Source organism: Astatotilapia calliptera, chromosome 5 (assembly GCF_964374335.1).
Source record: "Astatotilapia calliptera chromosome 5, fAstCal68.1, whole genome shotgun sequence".
Lineage (NCBI taxonomy): Eukaryota > Metazoa > Chordata > Actinopteri > Cichliformes > Cichlidae > Astatotilapia > Astatotilapia calliptera.
This window is the reverse complement of record NC_137426.1, coordinates 28,830,332-28,856,393: the sequence shown is the minus strand read 5'-3', so window position 1 is coordinate 28,856,393 and position 26,062 is coordinate 28,830,332. Positions and strand designations below refer to the sequence as shown.

General features: G+C 40.3%; 1 protein-coding gene and 1 long non-coding RNA gene across 5 annotated transcripts in view; both read right to left on the bottom strand.

The window, feature by feature from the left end:
- tafa1b (TAFA chemokine like family member 1b) overlaps positions 1-26,062 on the bottom strand; it is a 122,821-nt gene that overhangs the window by 62,842 nt on the left and 33,917 nt on the right. The window lies entirely within an intron of this gene.
- LOC145428748 (uncharacterized) lies at positions 8,181-10,196 on the bottom strand. The gene is made up of 2 exons (XR_013909063.1): positions 9,543-10,196; positions 8,181-8,882 (listed from the first exon to the last, which is right to left on the bottom strand). It is a non-coding gene; the product is annotated as an uncharacterized LOC145428748 (long non-coding RNA).

The window sequence follows — 26,062 nt, the reverse complement described above, 5'->3', positions numbered from 1 at the left end:
AGAAGTTTCAAATAAGGCTGTCAAAACTTCAACAGCCATTACTTCAACTGGAGGTTGAAAACCTCAGGTCTGCTGTCATTGTAGCATAAAATATAGAAACTATTGGCCATTTGGGGTTTCTGCTGCTTTCATTAGGGATCAGAACATCCTTCTTTAAAGATTGGCTAGACAACTGTATGTTTAACTGACAGGACGGTGGGATTGCCTGGGCCTCTGACAACTAGAGTTTACTTGGAAGAGCAGGTGGAGGTGTTAATGTGGAATTTTGGAGCCTTGATCGATTTCTATCTCTAAGTAAAAAACTGGAGAAGTGATGAGTTGAATACTCCAGGTAATAAACAGATGAAATGGTGACAGATTTCATGGGTTTAAATATTCAAAATATGTGCTGAATTATTTGCAATAACAGTGGAAGAGCATTTGGAGTCTAGTATTGCTAGCTTGCTAATACTTAATCAAGATGTTTACATCAGAGACCTGTTTTCTTCTTTACCGCTTTGATGCTCATCGTTTTGTCATTCTGTTTCTATTCTGGTCTTGTTGAACCGCTAAAGCATGTATCAGCTTGTTTATTAATATAGCTGCCAAAGCTGGAGCTATGGGTTAGCAGTTTTACATGAAGCACTGTTGCTCTTGATAGACCTCCCTGGGACATTCAGAGAAAAACATGAGTACAATGTTTCACTCTCAGATAGCTCCTCTAGAGAAAGCTGGTGCTAACATCATCATCATTATGCAGACATGCCCTGCTGTAAATTAACACAGCTGCAAGAGTGTAAGATGGGAAATGATGAAAGTTAACTTTGAACAATATACTGTCAGAGTGCCGAAATGGGAGACAAGTGCTGGAAAAGGGTGTATTTGACACAGTGTGGTGGAATATAATGGTAAATATTGCAAGACCGAGTCAATGAAATGGATGTCACAGTTGGGCTTGTGTGTCCACGGCTGTACCCTGAAGGTACAACAGTGGAGTTCAACACCAAACGGAATTCGCTCCCGCTCGCTTCACTCTGAAGTCCAGTCTGCTCTATATAAAGTACCGTGTCAGTGAAATTCACTTGGACAGCTACACGTTTTCTATTTTTTTCCTAGGGCTGTATCATACTCTCAGATCATTTATAAATGAGTTGGCGGGATGTCTGCATCACAAGACGTGCCTGAGCATCGCAAAAGCACGCTAATAGACACACTAGCTCTGGCACGGCTTCAGTTTTCTCTAGTGAAGTGGGTTACGGTGAGTGTTATTATGTTGAATCACACCACCAGTCATGTAAATTTTCTCCTCGTGCTGGGCCTCTGTGCCAATTTTGAGTGTGAAATGCAACGGCACTCGAAGAAATAATGGGTAGGAAAAGATGCTTCCATCCGTCCTCGCACATATTTGCACACCCATGTGTGCAGCAAGCATTCAGCCGAATGGATAAACCATATCTGAATAACCTCAGCAGGTACTGCAGAGATGAATGGGTGAAAGATGAAACACAGCTGAAAGAGCAGCTCAATATAATGACTTTAACATAAAAAGTCACGAGGAGGAGGCAATAAGCTACCCTGAAATTAGTGAGTCTAAACTGTGCGTCTGTAAACATACAAATATACAGTCTGATAAAGATTCAGGCTCTTAAACTAAATTGCTTAAAAAAATCTGTTTTTTATTTATTAGATCACTTAACACAACCTGCAGTAGACAGAAAATGAAATCTATAACCATTGACTATTTTGTGTGACCACCTTCTGCTTTTGGAACTATACATATATCGGCTTGCTTATTAATATAGCTGCCAAAGCTGGAGCTATGGGTTAGCAATTTTACAAGAAGCACTGCTGCTCATGTACAACTCTTGTAAAGTATATATTTTTTAATATACTTAAAAGGGAGATTGAATCAATCACCTTGTGGGTTTAGGCTGGGTGAGCTGCCTCTGTTGCCCCATGCAGTCCTAGATAGCCATGATGATGCCGATGATGCTAACAGGCCAATACCATTTTCAAAGATGACACATCTTCGTAATGGAAGATAACACTCTCAGCACAGTCTGCAGCAACTGTAGCAGAGTCACAGCTGAACAGATGGGCAGTGTCACCTGCAGCAAAATTTTGTGTGAAATGTGCTGATAAAAGTTAATAAAAATGAGCCAGTTGTTTTGCCTTTTCAGTATTAGCAAAGCTGCTACTTCTCCACATCAAAAGGAACCATTTGAGGTGGTTCAGGCATCTGACTAGGATGCCTCCTGGGAGCCTCCTAAGTGAGGTGTACAGGCCATGTCTGCCCCGGAGGAGGCTTCGGGGCTAACCCAGGACATGTTTTTTTCCCCGAATGAATTGGGAACGCTTCAGTGTCACCCTCAGGTGAGATGGTAGGAAGGTGGCTACCGAGGGGGATGTGTAGGCTTCTCTCCTTATTTTAACCCCCAAGACCCAGACTCGGACCGGTGGCAGAAAAGAGATGGATGGATGAATGAGACTATATGAATGCACATGTGTATATCTTTATAAATATCCATATACTGTCTCATATTCTTGGCTGATAACCTTTAATATGTGTATATATTAAAGAATATCAGGCAGTTTGTGGATATCCATAAGACAAGCTTAAAAAAAAAAAGCAAATCCCAATAACATAATTTCTTTTGGATTATCATGCACACAACATTATTGCCACACCATCTTTGCCATGAAAGCCCTGACATCTGTCCCTATCAGATCACTTTAAATGTCTACATTCAAGGTCATTTGTACTGCAGGGGTTGTGAGGTGGGACAGTAAAAATGAGGGTCTTAGTCATCAGGAAATATGTTATGTTTGGCTGAAAATGCTGCTTGTCAGCGATTTGCTACATGGCGGAGGGGTCAGTGCATCCGGACCTGCTGCTGGTGCTACCACTAATCAAGAGGGGGGCAGGGGAGTCACCATGAAGGGCACACCGTTATTCATAAGAACACAAAGTGCCCAGGCTTTGACAGACAACTAGTTTTCTAACTGTGAGAGTAATGACCATTTCCTAGCTATCCAAGTTAGTAACTTTTTTAGGTTACGCAAACTCCAGATTTAAATATCATGCATAATTATTAACATCTTTGGCCAAAGTTTGCTCCTGAATGCCAAAACAACTCCTACAAACTTTTCAAAGAGCAGCAAAGGGCTTCTGGTCCCTTTGCACATGCTTTATTCAATAGAGTGCAGTGGTAGAAGAAATAAAACAGTTGCATAACAATTGAACAGCCCCCTCTCATTGTAAATGGCTAAGTATTGCTGATTGCCAAATTTAACTGGACGCTAGGGACTGGAGTAGTGGGTGGATGTAGGGCCTCCGCTTTCCCTTGGCTCTGACAGGGACCCTGTGGGTTGCCCTGGGCCACTCGAGATCATTTCTAGCCCTAGTTCTCTTTCAGCTCCATTATTTATAGACTTAGAGCAGAGAAACAATTTCCCTTGCGGCAGCTCACTGGGCTTATTTCTCTGCCTGCAGTCCCATTGAAAAGAACCTTTATTTACACAGACATCAGTGGTTAGGCATTGGCCTCAGAGGGACAATTCTGTAAGCTGTCCTTCTTTGCCTTCTGTCTAATATATTACAATAAGAGTGAAGAGGAAAGGCGGCTTAGTGTCTGAGCTATTCACTGTAAGCAACAAGAGAATTGATCAAGTTTTTAAAAAACGCTCTTTGTGCATCGCATCCTTGCAATAGCTCTCAACTAGATGTCCTCATCTTGCAAAGTCCTCATGTTTTCAAAGTCTATTATCCTTAAGGGAGAGCAAAATCACCTCTGAGAAGGAATCTTAAAACCTTAACTAATTGTGGTAGATTTTCATTTTGAAATTGTCCATCTGTCACATAAAGATATCAGAAACAAAAACACAATCGAGCAACTGTAGCAGACCTTAAAAGGGAAAAAGGAGTTTTTAAATAAAACTCCCGGGATAAAAAAGCTGGGTGGAGTAGGGGGATGCATTAAGGATGGCATTGCCAAGTCTCTTGGAAATAGTTTAGACAGCACAGACTTTAAAGCCAAAAAATGTGATGATGGCAGAGGGAGAGGAATGGGGTAAACAGACTGAGGAAAAGGGAAAAAAATCTAGTGTATGTTGTGCATCCTGCTTTATCTTCCACTGAAATATCAAAGGGTAATGTTTGGAGCTTTTGTCACCCTCGGTTTTAATACAAAGCAGCTAGATGGCTTGGTAGGAAAGCAGGAAGACACAGTTGTCCCCCTCAGGGTGAGACATCTGAAGTCAAGCCCATCAATCTCCAGACCCGATGCGTCTGGGTCTGCTGTTTGGGAATTCTGCGTGAATGCCAACACTGATGAAACCTGATGCTGAGCAATTTTACTCTTCTAGTTTGTATAATCAGGTAAAATTGCACGGATTGTGTGATGAATTGTTGGACCATCCAGCTTCATATGAATGTGTATGTGTCCGCATGAGCGCTTCCGTATGTGTACATAATGTTTGTGTCAGTGATGCCATGTGTTAAACCATGTATGAAAGTAATTACATCCCTGGAATGAACCAGTGTAAAAAAAACTTGAGGATGCAATTATGCTCCCATTGAATAACTCATCCTTCCTGGCAAGAGCTAATTGCATTAAAATGGATTGTGTATAGTCCTCTAGCATGAGGCATTAAGATTAACGCCAGGAGAGTTAATAATGTGTCATCTCCAACCAACTCCTCGCACCCCTCACCACCCCCTCCCCGCATCTCCAATATAAGATTAGAAGCAGGGAGAAAAAGACAGTGCAGGAGGATATAAAAACACGTTCCCCTCTCAGCATCTGCTCTCCCAGCTGGGAAAAGACCCAAGCTATTCATCAGGCTCCACGCTGCTGTCTACATGTATTCAACTCACTCAAAGGTCACACCGTTAAAACACCAATCTGAAATTCTCTGGCCTGTTTTTGGAGCGCCATCCCTTCAAATGGGCCAGACCTTTAGGCCAAACTTATTTACATACAACACACACAGAGGGGTGTGGGTAGATATATGCATTCCAGCATCATTTATCAACTTCCATTTTTTCCTCTATGTTTGCTGGCCCGGGGTCTTGTTTGCAATATGTTCTCTCGCGTTTATGAATTTGTTTCACTTTTTTTTTGTTTTACTTTGGAAATTCTACTTTAGAAAGCCTGTGATAGATGCTAATGCACGGCAATACTGCGGCTCTCTCTTCTCTTAGAGGTGTTAGGTGTGTGATCTGGGTAGCAGCTTACACTCACCCGCCCACCATACCCCACCGCGCACACACACACACAGACACACTTGGGGTGGACAAAAACGTGTGTGTTCACTTGAAACACTCCCAAATGGCTCAACACGCTGTGTCATAGTTCCCTGTCAGGCCCTTAGTGCTCCACCAGGCAGCTAATGCTGTGAAGAAATGGGCTCCCGAGCTCAACATTAATCCCTACAGCATTTCTGTCCTCACTTCCCTCCTTCCTTGCTGTCAGAGCAAATTTAATGTGACATATATTCACAAGAACACGGGCCCTTGTAATTGTTCGAGCTCAAGTCATGATAACGTTGGTTAGCCATTTGGCTGTAATGCTGGCATACCAAAGTTTCTAGCAAGTGCGGGAGGGATAGAGGAGTGCGTGAGGCGGGGTCTGGGGTCCTCTCTAATGGTTGCTGAGATATGTTAAAAGAGAAACACAATTTCTCAGTTAAATGATGTGTAAAACAGATCCCACACAGGGGATGTTCCTGTGTTTTTTTCCCTCCTCTCGCTCTACAGAGGGACATCTTAGAAGTTCTTGGCTCATATCCACAAAGCATTTTCTCACCCATAAATACTGCATATAAAACATCAAAAATATATGCTGCATGGTATTAAATTTAGGAACTAAGGCTTTCTCCGATGTCATGTGCATAGATAGCAAATCCTAACAAGTAGTTTTATTCTTAAAGAGTGGAGCTGACACTGAAAATTTAATCACAGGGTGATTACAGAGTTTCAGACTGACAGAGCCTCTAAAATGATGAAAGGGTGTAACTTATTCATTTTTCTTGGTCGCGGGTGTCAGATATTTTTTTTATTTCAGTATAAAAGCTCAGCTGTTGCTTAAAAGGATAACGATCATTTACAGAATTATTAACATTTATGAAATTGTTGATAATTGTGTAAACATCGTGTTAATCCAGGCACTAGATAGATCATCTAAAATCCATTAATAAGAAATGATGATGGATTGTACCAATATTGATTTCAACGAAAGTGTTACGGTTTAAATTTATCATCTCAAATGTTTATATGCTGATTACATTGCTTTATATAAGAAAGGCCTAACTCTGAGTACACTCTGTGCCAAAAAGTGCTGACAGGAAACTGCATGCTTTTGCAGCTAGAATGAAATGAAAGTGAAACCAACTAGGCTGTTTGATGCACACTAGAGAGCAAGTATATAAATACCTAGGCTTCCGTTTGTGCTTCAGACCTTGGGTTGTGTGTTGCGTGCTAAGGTCTCCATATCCGGAAATGTAAAATAAAGATCATTTTTTAAAGTAAAAAGACCACTTTGAGCCGTGTCTTTCTTGGCCCTAAGAATCCAAAAGAACCGGAATATAACAAAAGCTAGAAATTACCTACTGACAGCTACCTATTGACACTCAATTACTCAAAATGAGCAATGTTATCAGATCAGATATGTCCAAGAAGACCCCTTCAAAATGCGATCTAATAACCAATTAAACCAAAAGTCTAGAAAAGAAGGTGAAAAGGCTAAAAAGGAGATTTTTTAGAGGAAAAGGTTTAAGTTTGACTACAGCACGTCCGTTAAACTGTATTGTGTTTAGACAGTTATACAGACAATTTAGGCCAGGACAGATAAACGGGAATTTGTTAAATATGTAGGAAAATCTTGAAATCATGAAAGTCTTTGGGAATTTCAATGAGCTTCTTCGTGTCACAATTTCAGTGGGCATTGATTTTCCATTGAAGTGGCCATTCCTTGAATAATTTCATGGTCCTGAGTCTGCCGACTCACTGCTTTCCGCGCGGCCGGCCTCCAGACTGCCTTCATCTGCCTCACCGCCGTTGCTGTCCGCACGGTTGGCCCCCGGAACTGTTGGCTAGTCGCCGCCGTTGCTGTCTGCACGGTCGCCCCCCTGAATTATTGGTGGACTCACGCACGTTGTGTATTCTACAATACAAATACACACGACTGCTGCCCCAGCCGTGACAAATAAAGAGAAAAGGGATGCTGTTTTACCAATATCAAGGGAACATGCAATAGATGCTGATGATATCTCTCTAAACTTATGGTGAATAAAATTACTAACACTTAATTAGATATGAAAGAGAGAGGATCTGCTTCTTGGGTGCAGATAAATATTGTGGTTGGAGGGATTTGCACTACGGTGGCCCCTAGAGACAAAGCACGTACAAATTCCAAAACACGTACAAATTCCAAAACACGTACAAATTCCAAAACACGTACAAATTCCAAAACACTTGCAAACTCAAAAACACATGCAAATTCCAAAACACAACGGAAGTGCTCCAGGACGCTAGGGGCAGTGTTGAGCTCGATTTGCAAAATAAACAGCAAGTTTGTCTGTATGGGACGGTCTAGTCTCCGTCGCGCTTCCCAGGTTGCCTAGCAACCGTGATACTAACCGCTGGAAACGTGTCATACAACTTGGTTTGACAGAAATGAGGGAGAACATATTTTGTTCATTTGTTTGTTTGTTTCTACATGAGCTTTGTGTGATTTGATAAGTATCTGAGGCTGAGACCACAGGACAGTAAAACATGATTTTTGGGCTTCATTTCTGTACTGAACAGTCATTTCAAGATTAATTAGTAAATAAGAATTAGCTGATGTTGTTCATGAGACTAAAGTCATATCACTTTGGTAATGTAAATATAATATGGCCAATATTCTAGTTATTATATTAATCATTATTAGCTATTACAGCAGTGAACATGAACTCTGTGTCAAATACTGAGCTTCAGTACAGATTCAAGTTGCAGTTATTTATATGTCTTATCACCTTAAATCTTCACTCAAAGACAAGTATCTTTGACAGTGCATATATAGGTGTATCATATATAAGAGACAAATGTTGTTCCTTCATGCTGGCATTACTAAATTTGGCTCATTGCTTACATATATTTATAAAAAGAAAATGTACAAGCTGTGATAACTGTTTCTGATAAAATGAAGAGTAGACTGATATATGAAATATTCCTTTATTGGGTGAGAAAATCAGACCATGTCATAACTGCTTTAAGTCATACAGAATAGATATCAGAGCCTTAAACAGGCTGGCTTCTGCTAAATGGGTCAAACTGGGCAGAAAGTCTACAAACACATAACATCCTTACAGAATATGATGTAACACTATAGATCAACTTACCTCAGAATATATAAAGCATATAAACAATTACAGCAATATGATGCAACAAACACAGCAGTGCTACTGATCCAAAATACTCAAAGCTTCATAGAACTGAAACAAACATTTATTTTTAGCTCCATTCTGCTGCTGATACATACTTTAGGTTTCTGAATATTAAACTTGTTGCTGCCTTTCATAGTGTGTAACTTGAAGGCCCTGAGTACTTTCTCCCACACTGAAAACACTGGAATGATAAAATTATTTGAACATTACCTAATAAGACTGATTCAGGACAGACAATTAGTTATTTTAAACTTTCCTAGCAGTCCTTCACAAACAGGGAACAGTCTGTCTATTCTCTCCATCTGTCAGCTGCTGCTGGCTCTTCCTCCTCCTCTTCCTCACACACTGTTGAGTTTGTCCTGGTGGATCATCAGGGGTGCAAAGCCTCACAGATGATGTGCAGCAGTGTGTCCCTCAGTCTGTCCTCACTCTGGACACTTGCAGTTGTCACACATGGAAATCAAATGTGTGATAAGCTGCAGGATTCAAACACAAGTGTAACTTATTAACACATGTTCATATTTTTATTACACAATCAGAGAGAAAGAAACAGAGAGAGAGTGCAGGACAGACAGACAGGTGACAGTCTCAGGTGTATACACTGCTACAAAACAGCACAAAAGAAGGAGGATTTAGTGTTTGTGTTATTACGAAACAAGAGGAGTTCCCAGATGGTACAGTGAACACATGTGTGACTCCTGTGATTAAAGCATCTTTCTTTCAGCTTAACGAGTAAACCGTCAGCTCGTTCAAACACACGTTAAAGTCCGTTTGGCTCGACACCACCGAACAGAGGCAGCAATATAACATAGCTAACATTAACAGTGCAGTGAATCTTCCTTGTGCCGTGATATTCAGGACTGCAAACCGAGCAGCATCACTGACTTTCAGCTTGTTGTGTTTGTGGATATATGACTGACTTTAATTATCCACAAAATCATCACAATCTCTGTAAGATTAAGATCGACTATATATATTTTTTTAAAGTAAAGGCTTTAAAACCAAGTTAATTCTGAAAGTACAGACATGACTAATGTCACATAACTTTCCCGACATGTGGCCAACAATAATGGTTTAATGTTCTTCATTAAAAAAATATTTGCGCATAAATAAGTGACATAATATTCAGTACTTACTTCTGAAAGTTTACACTTCCTCCGCTCCGCTTCCACCGTTTTTTTTCGGCAAAATTATCCACACCACCACCGCACTATGAAATCTGGGATATGTTGGGCCATGAAGGCTACACCGACCCATCCTTAAAATTCAGGGAAATTATGGACGCATTTGAGGGCCGCATTTCGAGCAGCCTTTGAATTGGGAAAGCCTTCTCTTGTCGCTGTGACGTAATCGGCCTTAAAATGCGGCCTTTAAGGCTGCAAACCCCAAATCCGGTCATTGGTACTTCCTGGCTTGTGTAGTTACTAGGTAACAAAAGCTCAACACTGCCCCTAGCGTCCTGGAGCACTTCCGTTGTGTTTTGGAATTTGCATGTGTTTTTGAGTTTGCAAGTGTTTTGGATTTTGCAAGTGTTTTGGAATTTGTACATGTTTTGGAATTTGCATGTGTTTTTTAGTTTGCAAGTGTTTTGGATTTTGCAAGTGTTTTGGAATTTGTACGTGTTTTGGAATTTGTACGTGTTTTGGAATTTGCATGTGTTTTTTAGTTTGCAAGTGTTTTGGATTTTGCAAGTGTTTTGGAGTCTGTACGTGTTTTGGAGTTTGCATGTGTTTTTTAGTTTGCAAGTGTTTTGGAGTTTGCATGTGTTTTGGAATTTGCAAGTGTTTTGGAGTTTGCAAGTGTTTTGGAGTTTGCAAGTGTTTTGGAGTTTGTACGTGCTTTGTCTCTAGGGGCCACCGTAAGAATGGTCGTGTCACATTAAAGCCGTCTTTTACGTCACTGACACAAGACAGACGCCGATTATCAGCGCCGGAGAAGACATCGCGATCGCTTCCTGGCCATCCAGTGTAGATGTCAGTGAAACTGTTGGGAAGACAACATTGGAGCATTAAGACCTGCAGTGTGAATGTAGCCTTAGTGTCCCCAGTAATGGGAACATTTGCCTTCAGGACTTCCTGCCAGAGAGGTACTGTAGGATATGGCTAAGGCCTGATGAAATGGTATACCTGTAGACATAGACAAGTTTTTTTTTTTTTTTTAAACCAAACTAGGACTGAAAAATCAAAATAACAAAATAACAAGTCTTTCTGGAAAAGAAGGCAAAATTCATCAAGTAAGAGATAGTTTTCTCCTCATCAGGGTATCTGAGGGAAAGCCTGTAGTTTAAAGTGCTGTACAGTGCAGATCTTTTGAAATAAAACACAGCTGATCGTGTAACTTCACCCGATCATGGTGAATAAACACGGCATTCATCCAGTAATTATTTGCCATCTTGCAAAACTAGACTAACTAGATGAACTGCAGACAGAACTAAATGTGACACAGTGTACATCTGGTTGCAGCACAGAGCCTTTTTCAGTACAATGGTATTAAAGATATACAAAACTCAGTCAAAGCTACCATGACATAAGGGAGCACTGACTGCTGCGGCAGTGTATTACAAACATGTTTATGATCTAAGAACATACAGAAATATATTATTCATGGATTCTGTATGTGCGACTGCTAGTCTGACATAACTGTGCTTTAGGCTAAGACTGACTAGTGACTGCTCAAGCTGTTGCAAAAACACCAATCAGAATCATTAAGGCTCTGTGCCAACTTTCACAGGAATATGTAGGGGAGCGATCTATACTGATTGCCGTGGACATCGTGTGTGTTTGAAGTTCAAGGGAAGGGAGTACGTGTGCGTGCATCCAGTGCCAATAACTCAAGTGTATTAACCTCTTAAGCAAGACTAAAGTAACAGCCACGGGAAGTATTTTCTCTAAACTAATGTGTGCAAATTTGAAAGCTGTTGCAGAGAGACAAGCTTAATGATTGTTGTAAAATTATTTTTCCAGTGTGCAACAACAGCCCTGTGAAGAGAGAAACTGCAATACGCTGTTATATCCTGATTATTAAGTAAAGTTTGATGAATTCAGGTTATGCTAATGGAATGCTGCAAATCATTCTTTGAGGCTGTGTGGAAATAAACCACAGAGTAAAAATCAATCATTAGCCCTACGAGCTGGCTGCCCATATTTCACTGATTCTTATTTTACGCTTCCAGCTATGCTCTGCTGTAAAACCTTAGTTGGCCCGCTAATTGCTGGGCCAATGTGAGAGAGGTTATAAAACAAGCTCTATGCCTTATTTAAACCTATTGTTAGTATGATCGATTTGATACATTGTCCTCAGAGCTTCTAGGTTCATTGGCCCATAGGTGAAAACGCACTCGATACTACATTAGAACACGGGTAACATGCAGAGAGCTAAGTTTTTAGCACTAACATCAGCTTAGTAACCACATATGCTGAGTCCATGTGCCTTCACTGAGAGCCACTCAAAGCCCAGTCACACTTCACCCAGCTACTTTTGCATACATGTCACTCATTCTGAATCACAGACAGGTAGCAGATTTTGCACGATGGCTTTCCTTCCACAAGAGGTAAACACTGACTTTCAATTTAGAAATGCTACCGGCTGAACGAATAAATAAATGGTTAACACTTTGGTGCGGAGAAGTGCGGTAAAAAGCGCTGCTTTTTCTACGTGTTGATTTGAATGACCTGACAGCAATCACGCCTAAGCAGATACCGGGAGACAACAGCTGTAGTTTTAGGCAAGTGTTCCGACTGACGTAATGGCTTTTCGAGAAGACATTTGCAGCCCACGGCGTGTCACTTCAACGCCGCTGAAGCGGAGGTGCGTGTGAGTGTACTGCCATGAGCAAAGATCAGGCAAGTTTGTATGTGTTTAAGAAGATCTTGCAGCCAGAGCAGGGCAAATACATGGTCTCACTATTGATTTGGCCCTGGGTTCTCCTGCTGTGCTTGTTTATTGGCCCTTGACTGACGCTTTTGTGCTGAGGAGACACCTGCCGTGTCCTGACTGCTAGCTGACAGACCAAATTCCTGAACTCATGGCTGGATGGCAGCCCACCCAATAAAAACCACAGTGGATCACGCATGCTCTGGAAAAGTGTTAAGTTTGTGTGTATGTGTGTGTTTCTCCACATGAGTGTTGCTACCAACTGTTTCTCTTTGATGTGTGTGTGTGTGTGTGTGTGTGTCTCACGCAATTCTGATGAGTGTGTGCAGATGTGGACATCTGTGTGTGCTCAATTCATATTGATTAATTGCAGTGTGATGAGAGTTAAATCTGTGCAGCCCAGGGAAGTGTGGATTAATCGAAGGAGCCAGCAGACAAATTCCTCTACAGCCATAGACAACCCAAGTCAGACAGCTGGTCCTTCAATACTTCAATTTCAGTACATGCAGTCGTACTTCTTCGTACCCCGAATCCACTGAACAATAGATTTCTAACTTATGTTAGACCAGCTCAGACAATGTGACCCTGAATATATAAGATATGTCTATTAAGTTACACATAGTGATAATGCAAAATGTGTTTGTTTTTTAATTAGCATAGTTTGGAGGCTCGGTTTATTTAAAAAACCACAAGGTAGTCCTCCATCTGTAGTTCTCAACAGCCGTGAGATATGCTTCATATGCTAGTAAATATAAGACAACAATTTGATTTCACACAGCATTTCAGTGCTTTAACGTCAGGTGTCTTCTGCTGGCCCCACTGTACACTCACAACTTACTTCCTGCATTTAATTTTTAACAGATGCCTGCTATCATGTGCTATATTATCTGAAGCTCGAAAACACAACCAGGGTGAGTTGTGGGATTATAGTTCCCTCTCAAATGCCTTTAATTATTCTTGTGTTGTACTTGTGTTATACATTTGTTTTTGTACGGTGACACCAAAAACATGTTGCCTACCTCAAATTTAAGCATGAAAGCACATTTATATGTATATAAAGGGAAAGTAAATTCCTTTCCTTCTCGCTCACTACCTTTTAGAGAAGAAACCCATTAGCCCTGGGACAAATGGCTGATGGGACAGGAAGGCCTCAATAATTCAGCAACCATTGTTTCCTGTGATGTGCTCCACGCTCTCAATTGACCTCTGCTTCTCTGTTGTGTTTTTCCTGCACCGGCTTGATGGATCTCCTCACTATGAGACAACTTTAGGAAGACTCCAAAGACCCTAAGTATATAAATAAAAGCATAGCTACAGGCAGCAGCCGTAGTGGCTGCATTATGTATAAACACACACACACACACACACATGCATGTCAGCTAAAATAAAGCAAGCAGACAGAGAAACACGCAGAGATAAGCACACATGCCCTGGACTTGAACATAAATCAACTCCTATCTGTTTATCCACAATGGCCAGGCTTCTGCCCCACAGCTTAACTGTCACTCAATGATAAATTAATTACTTGAGTACTGCTAGTTTCTCCACTGTAGCTACGGGCTTATCTGCATCATACAAAGAACTTGACATGCGTGCATACGTGAACACCCAGAGGTCCAAAGCACTGGGAGAGATGGAGAGAGTCATAATCAAATTGCTTTCTCTTCCATTAAAAAGCTCATTAAACAGGGGAAATACTTGATTTCATTCCTTTAACAAATGCATTAGCCTGAACACAACTCACTGTGTTGGTGAACTGAAATAAAACACAGGTGAGGGGACCATTTATATGCAAGACCCATAGCTCGACCAGGGAACGCTCTTACATTTTTACTCATTTATCCAACGGCCATAGCTGCCTGCTGACAACTTTGTCTGAATTAAGGGCTGCTGCACAATAATCAGCTCTGCTGAATTACAGGATGGATGATTTGTGCTTGTAACATTTGACCCTGGGCTGTCACGGGAAACATGGGCTTCTGCAGGGCAATTGGGAAACTAGTAGTGTTTCGTGCAAGTATTTTTCCACTTTGCATTTCCTTGTAGGCACCCAAAACCAGATGTTTAAGGTATATTCAGGTAAATGCTGACCTCTAACCTCAACCTTATAACCTTCATTCATCTGTCACATGCTCTTTTTTCATAGTGACACATGCAGAAAACAAAAACGACCTGTGAAGCTCTTTACGTGTCCTTCAACTTGTACGTTATTCACTTCAGCATCTTGAAAATTAAATCTTATCAACCAACTGAGTGCAATTCAGCATGGGGCTGGAGTAATTATCGCTTTGAGTAATTATTTTTTTCTCCAGTAGGCAAAGACTAATCCATCATATTGATAGTCCACATAGATCCCCAATGGGAGTGCGCGTTGACTGAATATTTATACCCTATGAGGTGAGCCATATTTTACTGAGTCAAGGACTGAAACTGTGTGTTCTGTGTTTGACAAAGACTTTCGAAACAATAGCCTGAAACAAACTAATAGATTTTCCCCCCATGTTGTATGGCTTATTGATAACTCTGGGGCTGCGTAAACAAGGGTATGAAAGAATCAGTAATTTGAAAAAATTGAATAACTCTTTAACTGTTTGACTTTTTATGAAGTTACTCCTACAGTTTTCTTGTTATTAAATAGGAGGGCAGAACATTTAGGAATGATTTCAAGGATTATTCAAAGCTCCTAATAAATGAATACTATCACTGGAGCACATGAAAGTACTCTCTCCCACACGACCCAGAAGTTGAAATCACTGAAGTTCAGAGTACTGTAAGATAAGGCAGAGACATGTTTCTGCTCCTGTCTAGCCATGGAAAATTGGATTAGTTAAACCAATGATAAACTGAAAAAAAGTGAAGAGCCTTTCACTATGTAGCACCAGCATGTGTTAGGCAGATTAAAAGCCTCTTCCTCTTCACGGGAATGCAAAAAGGCAAACAAGTCAGACAAGTAAAAAAAAAAAAAAAGAAGATCCTTTTAGTATGAGAGGTGCTGGCAGTTCCTTCAGTGGCAATAAGCCTGCATAGACCACTTGGCTCACAATACATAATGTAAAAGTAGTTGGCTGTGGAAGCCATGCTATCATGGAAAGGTGATGCATGATGGATGGAAATGCTGCTCTGGCCTCAAAGACTGAACGCTGTGAGGAGAGGAAGCCCTGCAGACAACATCTTAAGTTCTATCTACCACTTCGCTATCGACTAATGTTTTTTTCCCCCCTCCCTCCATTCCTGCGGGAACTATCAGCTAACTCGAGATCGAGGTCAAATTCTATGTCAGTGTTTCCCTAACTCCTAAATGTGCAGACAAATAAAACCTATTATGATTGAACCTAGAAGAGAGTGCTATAACTGCACATTATTGCTCACAGTTTATGTCTGCTGAATATTTCGGCTTCAAGGTTTTTTTTGTTTTTTACTGTGCGCATCACAGAGTGTGAAAAAGCTGGATGGTGCTCATTGAATTTTGATTTTGTTTAGAAGTTTTAGAACAAAACTTCATTTTATTGAGACCAAGCTTTACAACTTTACACATACTAACCATATGTAGTGTATATGTAAAACCATTTTACATGAGCATTATTATAAAGGAATTACATCACTATTTTATATAACATACCTATATACTGTACCTATAGACCAGCGAAGGAAGCAGATAACTACGCAGTCCAGACACACACCCACTCAACCTTTTCCCCAACACATCCAGGCTTTGTGAGTTTCCATTACACACTTTTGTTCCCATCTCCTGTTCTGTTCTTCGAAATAATTGGAAAGGCAGTGAAGGCATTCTGGGAAACATGACCATGTAGTCAGAGGAAAGCATCCAGGCAGAAGATATTAAAATGTATAAGTTTCACCTTTTTGTTTTTTTCCAGTGGCAGTTCAGAGCGGGGTGGAGCGACGCCACCCACGAGAGGGGACACTCATCTTCACACATAGCCCTCCGGAGTCTTCCCACGTCTGCCCCAGACGGTCATCTCATAGGCGAGCTAAAGTTTAACACTGATGAAAGCTGACTGACATCATAAGAAATTAATGTTACACATCAGTGGGAGTGCTCCTGCAGCGCAGAGTGGAGAAATTTAGATGTTTAACGTCTCCTTTGAGGAGCAGTTGTTGGTTGACAGTTGCGTTTGGGTGAAGTCGTTGGGTAAGATCGTACTGTGCGTCGTCGGTGGGTATGGGAGGTTGAAAGTCTCCGGAATGGCTCTAATTTTCACAGAAAGTTAATTAATTCCTGCTTGTTCCAAAAGCAGGGAATGCCATAAAAGCACCTTCCACATGATAAAATATGCCATTTCTGAAAATACATAGATTCATTAGTACAGCTGGCCACAGCCATGTCAACAGTCTCTACAGATTAATTAGTGTGTAGACATCTCCACCTTCAGACTAACACCTAACTTTGTTCTCGTTATGTGCCAAGTCTTTAATTAGCCAAGAGGCTCTCTGTTCACTGCTATTTATATTGCCAAATATTTTTGTTTTGTTATCTTCTCTTTTATGCAGTGTCAGCCGGCGCAGAAGCCACACAAACAGTTCAAACAGCAAAGTAGCTGCTAAAGATGTGTCGGAAACCTTAATGTGTGTTGCTTGATTATTTTTTTTGTTTGTTTTTTTAAACAGACCTCATTTCACAGAGGAACAAGTTATTTTGTCGAGCAGCTTAAAAGCTTGACTTAATTGCTGCTGTAGCCAAACTGCCCATCGTCAGCATTCAGCAGGAGAGATCAGAGAACTGACTTCTTTGTTCTTTAGGCTAATTAGTATATATATATATATATATACTGTGTATATATATATATATATATATATATATATATATATATATTCATTTCAGCAGTGGAAAATGAGTGTTGTGAAAATCATTATCATGAGGAGCATAAATCTCAGAATGCATGATTATTTTACACAGTGCTCCACTCTACATAATCGTGATGCTGATTTCTATGTGCATGAACAAACTTTGCGTTTCTTTGTTTCTGTCAGTCTTCCTTCTATCTTTAATTCAGCCACTTGGAATCGCATACTTAAAGAAACAAAAAAAAAAAACCAAATGATTGGAACCCTCTTTTTGCCTTATTAATTCATGCCATGCTTTCTAGTGTGGCAGCTGGTGAGACAAGAGGGTGGGGACTGCTATCGCTTCTGCTCACTGTGTAGCTGTCTGTGTATTACTTTGTAATATGTTGTTTTTTTCATGCCATCTACAGCAGGGTGGGGCATCAGTATAGAGGAAGTGAGGAGAAGAGGGGGGGGTTAGATGAAAGCTGGTGGAACAATTTATCATTCTGTTTCTCCCTTGTCAAGTCAAAACCCAAGACTCTTCTTTTCTGAGCCAAAGAGCAGTGATAACAATAGGCAAACAGTGGAGCCATTTCTAACATCTGTATTTCACACACAATCCCCGCTGACTGAGGTTTGAACATTCCCCCACAGCCCTTGACACAGCAAGCTGCCTGCCTCCTGACTTTGGCAGTTGCTGCACGCAAACACACACAGAGACGCAAGCCAGGAGCTCACACATACCCCAGCAGAGATGCAGATAAACAGTTGAATAGATAAGGAGCCAACAAGATGAAATGTAAAAACAATTTGACTTGACATACCAAGTGCGCACATGCACTCCGGCTCCTCCCTCTCCCCTCCATCCCTGCAATAAGAGCATCATCTTTGCTGTTGTCTTTGTCAAGCTGTGGCGCTGTGAATGGATGTTTTTTTCAGAAATTAGACGAGTGATCACAAGTAATTAAGAGTGAAGAGGTGGAGGAAGAGCAAAAAAACCCAAAAGCTAAATAAAATAGAAAGACCAAAAATACTCCTAGCGGTATGAAAGGAGGATAAGGAGTGAAAAAAAAAACGTTCAAAGACAAGCAAATCAGTGTGGATTAAGTGTCAGACAAGCACCTAAGACCCACCGCAGAATGAAAAAAACACAATTTTGGCTGGATTTACGTATAATTTCGGCTTTTCCGTGAAGCTACGTAGGTTTCCAGCAGGCATCATTTTATCATTCATCTCACAAAATATGCCTGGAGACATTTTTTCTCCCACTTGAACACACACAAGTTTCTTTCTGTGCTGGAATATTCAGCACTGAAAGTCTGGATGTTTGCGGCAACTTACCCATGTCAAAAATGTACTTGCAGAGGAAAAAATCCAACTCTGAAACTGTGATCCAACATTTGACAAGACAGATAAAAGTCAAGCTAGATAAAGCCTGCTGCACACCCTACTGACTACTTTGGTAACTTCTGTAGTTTGTGCTACTCTGTGATTAACTGAGTTACGTCTCCAGAGGGCCAGTAAATCTGCCACACTTATGATAGCTTGATAAAAATGAATAAGGCACACATTTGTCATTTTTATTCAGTCATATCCGTTCCACCAGGCTGGCATAGCCCATCGTCAAAGCAAAGACATTATTAAATGTTGTCAGATTCATTTTATTTCTCACATTTAGTCACCAGACAGCAAGTATTTAAATAAATGGACACATTGGTTTTAAATTGGTCCTGCACAACAAGTTATGATAAATGACAATGTAAGAGTGAGTCCCAACTGAAATCAACAATGTAATAAGAAGAGAAACTAAAATAAAAAATTGAGTTTTGAGGCATCTGTACTCTGTTTAAAAAATCGTGCAGTATGTTATACATTCAAGTGATAATGAAAAAAAACTATCACTTGTTTAAAAGAAATTAGCTTCATAATGTGTTTTAGAGTTTATGAGAAAGATAACACATTATAAATTAGCACAGCGTACCAGCATATAAGACTAAACTCTCAAGTCACGGTTGATCCTGCCTGAAGGTTCTTCCTGTTAAAAGGAAGTTTTTCTTTCCCGCTGTCACCAAGTGCTTGCTCATACCATGTCATCTAATTGTTGGGATTTTCTCTGTATTATTATTGTAGGGTCTTTACCTTAAAATATAAAACACCTTGAGGCAAAACTGTTATTAGGATTTGATGAAATATAAACAATATAGAATTTGATTTAATTTAATTACAAACGTTTATGCTTATAGTGGTTAAAAGATATACTATGAGTATACCCATATAGTCATTAGCTTCCCAAGCTAGCCTATTGCTTAGCTTGGCAAGTGAAAGGTTCAGTTTCAGTCAGAGACACAAAGCCCTTTGGGGTTGCATTAGGAAGGGCATCCGACATTAAAAAAAATAAAAAAAATAAAATTCTGTCAACTCAAACATGTGCAGCTACCTTATGTGATAAAGTGAGCTGCCAAAAAAAAAGGCTTTCTCTTTTGATGAGATTCTTCCAGCATCATTGTGTACTTTGTGTACTGGAAAAAGGACAAACATTACCTCATTGACTTTGTATAGCCAGTTCTGTATTACCACTACTTGTGAGAATCCCTTTCCTGTGCCTCACCAAATATCTCTATAATCAAAATAAAATGAGGAGAAAGTAACCAGCCTGCTCTCCCAACACTACTTGACCCAGACTGACTGCAATGATACTTTTTCCTGATCTCTTAACATTTAAGACACCTTTTTTGTGTAATTAACATGCTCCTACAAGACATTACATCAGAGGGAGAAATGAGAAAGCAGAAATCTTGTGTCGCTTTCCTCCACCTTAGACTCTATCATCTAGCTTTCTTGGCTACATATTCCCTGCTTAGAGGTTTAAAGAGAAATGACACTGACAGCACTGGTGCATTTAGTGGCAGCAGATCTGATCCATTAGGAAACAAAGAACTCTTTTTCTACAGCTTCACTCTGTTTTTCTATCCTCTTTCACTTTGCCAGATCCCGCCAGTAACAAACAGACACTCTCCTCTTGTTGTTATTCTCTTCACCATCGCCCTGTTTTAAGCTACTTTTTTATTTATATTTTTTACTTTATATATTTATAATTTCCCGCAGTACCCAGACTATGCAAACACTACCTCGGGCAATTCGGCTGGAGATTGTCTTCTTTCCCTAAAGTGAAAAAGGCTATATAGTATAAGTATTTGGATAATTTTTTTTCCAAGTTGAAGGATGAATTACTTAACTCATAAATGTGTAAATAAGTATCCTTCACCCATGAGCGATGAAGGCCAGCAGATTTTATATCAACTGCTCGAGTTGGATCGTTTGTGGTTTTGTTCATATACTCATTATAAAGACGGTTATACCCAGCACCATGCATTATGGCTATTTTAATTTAAACTCAACTTCTTATATCCTCTTCAACTCTTCACGTGCCATAGCACCATTAAGTTCATAAATATTCATCGGGAAATCAAAACACCCTTACAAACTTCCTCCAGCTTCATCTTTTACTTTTACACATTCCAGTTTCCACTACAGTGCATTATTTTGAAGTCAAATAAACAAGCAGAAACCTCCAGTTAGCTTTGTGAAGTTGTCCCATCAAGTGAACAGGCTGTCTCTGCCAAATAGATGAACAACGCAAATGGTACAAGTTTCTGCCAATTTGCATGATGAGAAAATGATATGCTGGGCAACGGCCCTAGTGTTGATGAAAAGAAATATGGAAAATGGTTTCTATATTTAGCATCCCCGTGAGCATTCGGTTGGGGGTGGCTCTGGCTCAAACTCATGTTGCTTTCTGTGAGCACTGGGATGAAACATAGTTGCTGTTTTTAAACACCATCATTTGACAAGCATGGCAATCTACATTTTCAAAAATTGCTTATTTGTCCTTAAGTGACACCGAATCGAATGCCAGGGATATCCTGGGGTATAAAATTGGAAAAAAGGGAGGTGGAGGTGTATTGATTTTTGTTTTCAGGTTGGATGTGCCTGGGAGTTTTAAAAGATGTTCGGCACTAAGGTGTAGGCCCCAAAACGCAAGGCATATGTGGGACCCTTTAATACCGTCGGGTAACGATTATCTTTCAGGCAATCTTCAATGCATTTATTTTTCTGGCCTAACCTACTCTTATACTCACACTTGGAGAGATGCAAGAGAGTGTTTGTGCTGTGTGTGTGTCCATTATTAATGTCGTGGGGACCTAGATCTTTGTAGTTATGTTATGGGGACGTGCTGTTCTTGTGGAAACACCAAGTCCCCATTGTGTAAATCAATGGGCATGTTTTAGAGTTAGGTTCGATTCAGGTTAAGTGTTAGTCAAGTAGCAGTTACGGGGACGCAGACAGAAAATGAATGTAAGTCAAACGGAGAGACCCCTGAAGCCATGGATACATGACTGTGTGTTATTGCTCAAATATTGCATGTGTGTGTTTACACAGATTATAGCGTATACTCTGCCAGTATACTGCTGTGGCCTCCACCTCTGATTAACTCAGTAGGTAATGACTGTGAGAGCTGCATGGGGACTGGAATGAAGAGGGCTCAGAAAGAAAAATAATAGTACAGAGAAGAAGTGGGTCTGGCTGGGAAAGTGGATGGACAATTTGATGAGGTTGTCTATTCTGTGCATGTACAAATGTGTCTACTACTATTTGTTTTTGCAGAGACTAAACAGAAAAAGCAATATGAGTTAGAAAAACTGAGAGTAAATTATTCCTAAAATATATTCAATTCTTCTTAACCTGCAGCATATTTGGCACTGCTTTGAAAAAAGAAAAAAATGTTTTTATCGAACATTTTTTAAGTTGTACTTTTGTTCTAAAACAGCCTTTTCATGGAGGCAGAGCGTTGCAGAACCTTATAAATATTTTCTGTTCCTTTGACTGTGTAAAACCATCGCTGCAAAACTTGGCATTTTCCATTACAGCTTTGACAGCTTCTCTCTGAAGTTTGAAAACATCGCCTCATATTTTTCTCAAGCCTTCTGGTCCTCAGCCTCATAAGTGTGCTAAGAAAATCCAAGGCAACAAGTTAAACTTAATAGGCAATTAGCTTTCCAATAAACCCTACTCACTGTGATTACAGGACTACATTAGTCTGTTGCTCTGAGAAAGAAATGGCTGCAAGCTAGATAATCATGGCCATGTTCTACTATAAAGTTTTGGTGCAGCCAAAAATACTTTCCATCTCAAGGTACAACTTATATCTGTGGAGAATCCACTGCACATACCAAAAAAGTTCTACGAAGCAAATAGCATAGAGTACATTTTTATAGTAAGTTTACTCTAAGACCGAGAACACAGCATTTCTCTAGAGGTGTTTGGTTCAGGTTCACTACACACTCTTTGCGTCTCTACACAACAGTCGCTGACACGGCCCTTCCTGCTCTCATTTGGAAAGACTTCATAGTGAGTGCCTCTGCTTCTCAGTGTCCCTGGCCTCTCCTTGGCCCTCATTTCTTCCCGTTTCCTTGCATCAGCTCCATTTTTGTCTCAGAGTGTCTGCGAGAGCACCGGTCATTCTCCCGCTCTAGGCTGAGCCAAGGAATCGATGAGTGGCTGGGCCTCTTACTGTAATCACTGACCCATTCCCCAGCCACCGTTTGGCCTCCGACCTCCTTTTCCTCAGCTCTGAGTGCGGAGCTTTATTTCTGCAGAGCCGGGTCCAAAAGGTCACAATGATTCCGGTTCACTTGGGTTACACCCCCTGAGCCAACTCAAACTCCAAAAGTCGAGACAGATTTTCCTCCTTTTATTAGCTGCTGCTCTGACTTTAAAGTGCTGACATACTTCAATCATGTCAGCTGCTTCAACATACAGCATAGGTCACAGCAAGAAGGATGTCACCTTCATTTTAGTCCCCTGATACCAAAGATGCTAAACTCCTTATCAAACTGCAATCCATCACAAATGCACCGACGGAACCAACAGTTTGTATAAGGTTTGTTCATCTAGGAGCTTCAAGTATCTAGGCTGCATACCTGAGGGTGTTCAGAAAAACCATAGGTTTGGAAGTCCAGATATCTGTCTCCATGGTAACCCTCAGCCCTTGTGCATGTAAGCTGAAAACTGCACAGCATCATATTGTCCTTAGCATCTGAAGGCAACAATTATAACCCAGTTCCTTAGTGAATATGGAGTGATTAGCACACCCACATTCTTGCTGTATGTCACAGGATCTCAATCTGCTTCTAGCTTGCTAAATCATGGGGGTCAGACCCCTTTGAGAAACAGTGGATTGTTTCCTCAAGTCTAATGATCCAGACGTCTTCTGAAAATATGTATAGCTGCTGAAATCAGATGGCATTTTTAAAAAAAAAAGATTCCAACTGTTTTCGAATGAGAGCACATCTGCTAGAGGAAGCTTTATTTGCATTTTAACAACATAACATTTAGTGTGATCCACAAGGAACAGCTCTTGGTTATGAAGCGGGGGGTTGATGTGGACATTATTTACAGTAACAGCCCTCTCCTTGAGATGTTGAATCATCATCAGTATCATCAGTGGATCTATACAGAGTGATTTACTCCTCAGTGTCAGTTTCCTGCACGCCCTCTACAGTGACAGCTGATAGCGTTCTGTCAAATCCTGCTGTCTCTAGAGTATTTATGAAGGTATGATGATAGTGTCTGTAGCAAGTACAGTCAAGCCCTAAACTCCAGCGTGAAGTGGAAATATTTACTCATGTCATATGCACAGCCTCATATTGTCTAAGCGTGGAGTGATCTTCAGTGAACGAAAGCTGTGCATGTGCTGGTTAGCTTACACACATTTACTGACAGCATATGACTTAATTTAGCCGAAACTTCAAACAGACTTAGAAATATGTGCTGAGAAAGCATTGATTGACTTAAAAGGCTTCGCTTGACTTTACTTATTGCAAAGTCAGAAAGCAAAGTTTGCCTCACCTCAAAACACAGTCTGGTCCAGTACTTGGCTGCTGTTAAATTTGGAGATTTTAATTTATTTTTTCATGCTGTTATTTCTCATAATAATATAATCTCTTGTGTTATGCTCCAATACTGTAAAACAATATCTGTTCTTTAAGTAGCCAGAGGAACTAGTATAGGGCAACTCCAGGCCTCAAGTGCTGGTGTCCTGCAGGTTTTAGATGTGTCCTCGAACCAACACAGCTGATTTAAATGGCTAAATTACCTCCTCAACATGTCTTGTAGTTCTCCAGAGGCCTGATAGTGAACTAATCATGTGATTCAGGTGTGTTAACCCAGGGTGATATTTAAAAGCTGCAGGACACCGGCACTTGAAGCCTGGAGTTGCCTACTCCAATCTAGTATTTCTAAAGGTCTAAAACCACATTCATGACGTTGATTTCATAATAATCATGTTAAATCACCACCTTTGCACACTGACCAGTAAATTCAGTATCCATGCAAGGATACATTTAAAAAGACAGTAGACAGTAAACTTTTTAAAAAGTTTTACTTTAACTGCTATTTTATGATGTGCTGAAATATTCATGTGTTGAATGAAAATGTTTTCTTTCCGAAATAGAAATAAAATCAAAGGAGTATTTTAATTCAGTCGGTTCCCCTTTCATTCACATGGTATGAGTGAAAGGCGATCCCTGTTTAGCTCCCAATAGCCAATGGGCTGTCATGTCCTTCAACATTAACATCATCCACTGGGCCCTTACCCAAAGGTGATTCAGAGTCAAAGCTGCCATTTGTCACAGTGGTGCTATAAATTTAATCGTCTTCCCATTTGTATTTAATTTTTTTTAATGCTTTCCATCTACATTCATCCAATTTCCTCTCTTCCTAATAAGAATAAGTCACATAATTGCAAGATGAACACACAGTTCCTTGGAAGTATGCAGTAAACAGCAAACACAATGGGTAGGAAGTGCTTAAACTTGAATGGCTAAAACCAGCCGTTGTTTACTCTCCAAGGAGACGAGCTTAGAGGTTGCATCAGGTGCTTAAAAAAAGATTTTGTTTATCCCGGTGTATAGTCAGTAAATAAAAATAATGAATTAATTGATTCCTTTCTTCAGGGGTCCTTTGCTTTAAAGCAGGGTGGGCTTTGAAAAGTTTGGCATCAGAGGGAATTTTGCCAGGTAGATGCCTAATTACACTTCCAAGGCCCGGCTGTCTAATAGATTTTGATTTTAACTATCACAAAAGCTGCAGTTTGCCCTCTGAGGCACGTATGTCCTTTCAAAAACATAGAAGAGATTAGTAACACTTTTGTTTTCCAAAGTATTATCGTCAACTGATTGTGAGTACACAGAACGTCTGGATGTTTTTCACCCAGGGTTTTTTCTTTGTGTGTGTCTGTGTGTGAAGAAAACGTTGGCATAATGGAATCTTAGCCTAGCATACAGCATAATGTGCAGATGTTGACAATTTATAATCTTAATGCTGGACACTTGGAATATTCATGGGTGAAGCAGGTCGCTCCCGCAGGCCGACAGTGACACAGGCAAGGACACATTTGATCAGCATCACTTGTTCTAAAGTGTATAAACCACTTCCTCCTGAGTCTGAACCCTCTCTTTTCCCTTGCCTCTGTCGTCTTTAGCTACTTTCTCTTTTAACCTGATACCCAATAACATTTTACTCCTATAATTTGTCCCAGTCAATCAGGAACCAAATTACTCTGGAGTTTTCTTGTCACCAACAGGACCAATCTTAGCATAATGGAATCAGAAAATTCATAGTATCCTCTCTGGATAATCAAGAGTTATTTGTGCATTTTTGAGTGGGAGGATTGTCAGCGTGACTACTAGACTGACTAATAAATTCTGACATTCAGGCGCAGTGGCTGGATGTCTTAACAGATATGTATCGCAATAAGAGGGTAAAGTCATCTGCAATTATGACTAATTGAACGTAACACTGCGTCAAAGCGCATGCCTTTTAAAGTAAAAGCAGGCGGACAGTTGTAGTGGTTTGTATAAATTACATATGATAACAAGTAGGCAGGGGTTCAAATGTGATGACTCTAATGTGACAATAATCTAGTATAATTACA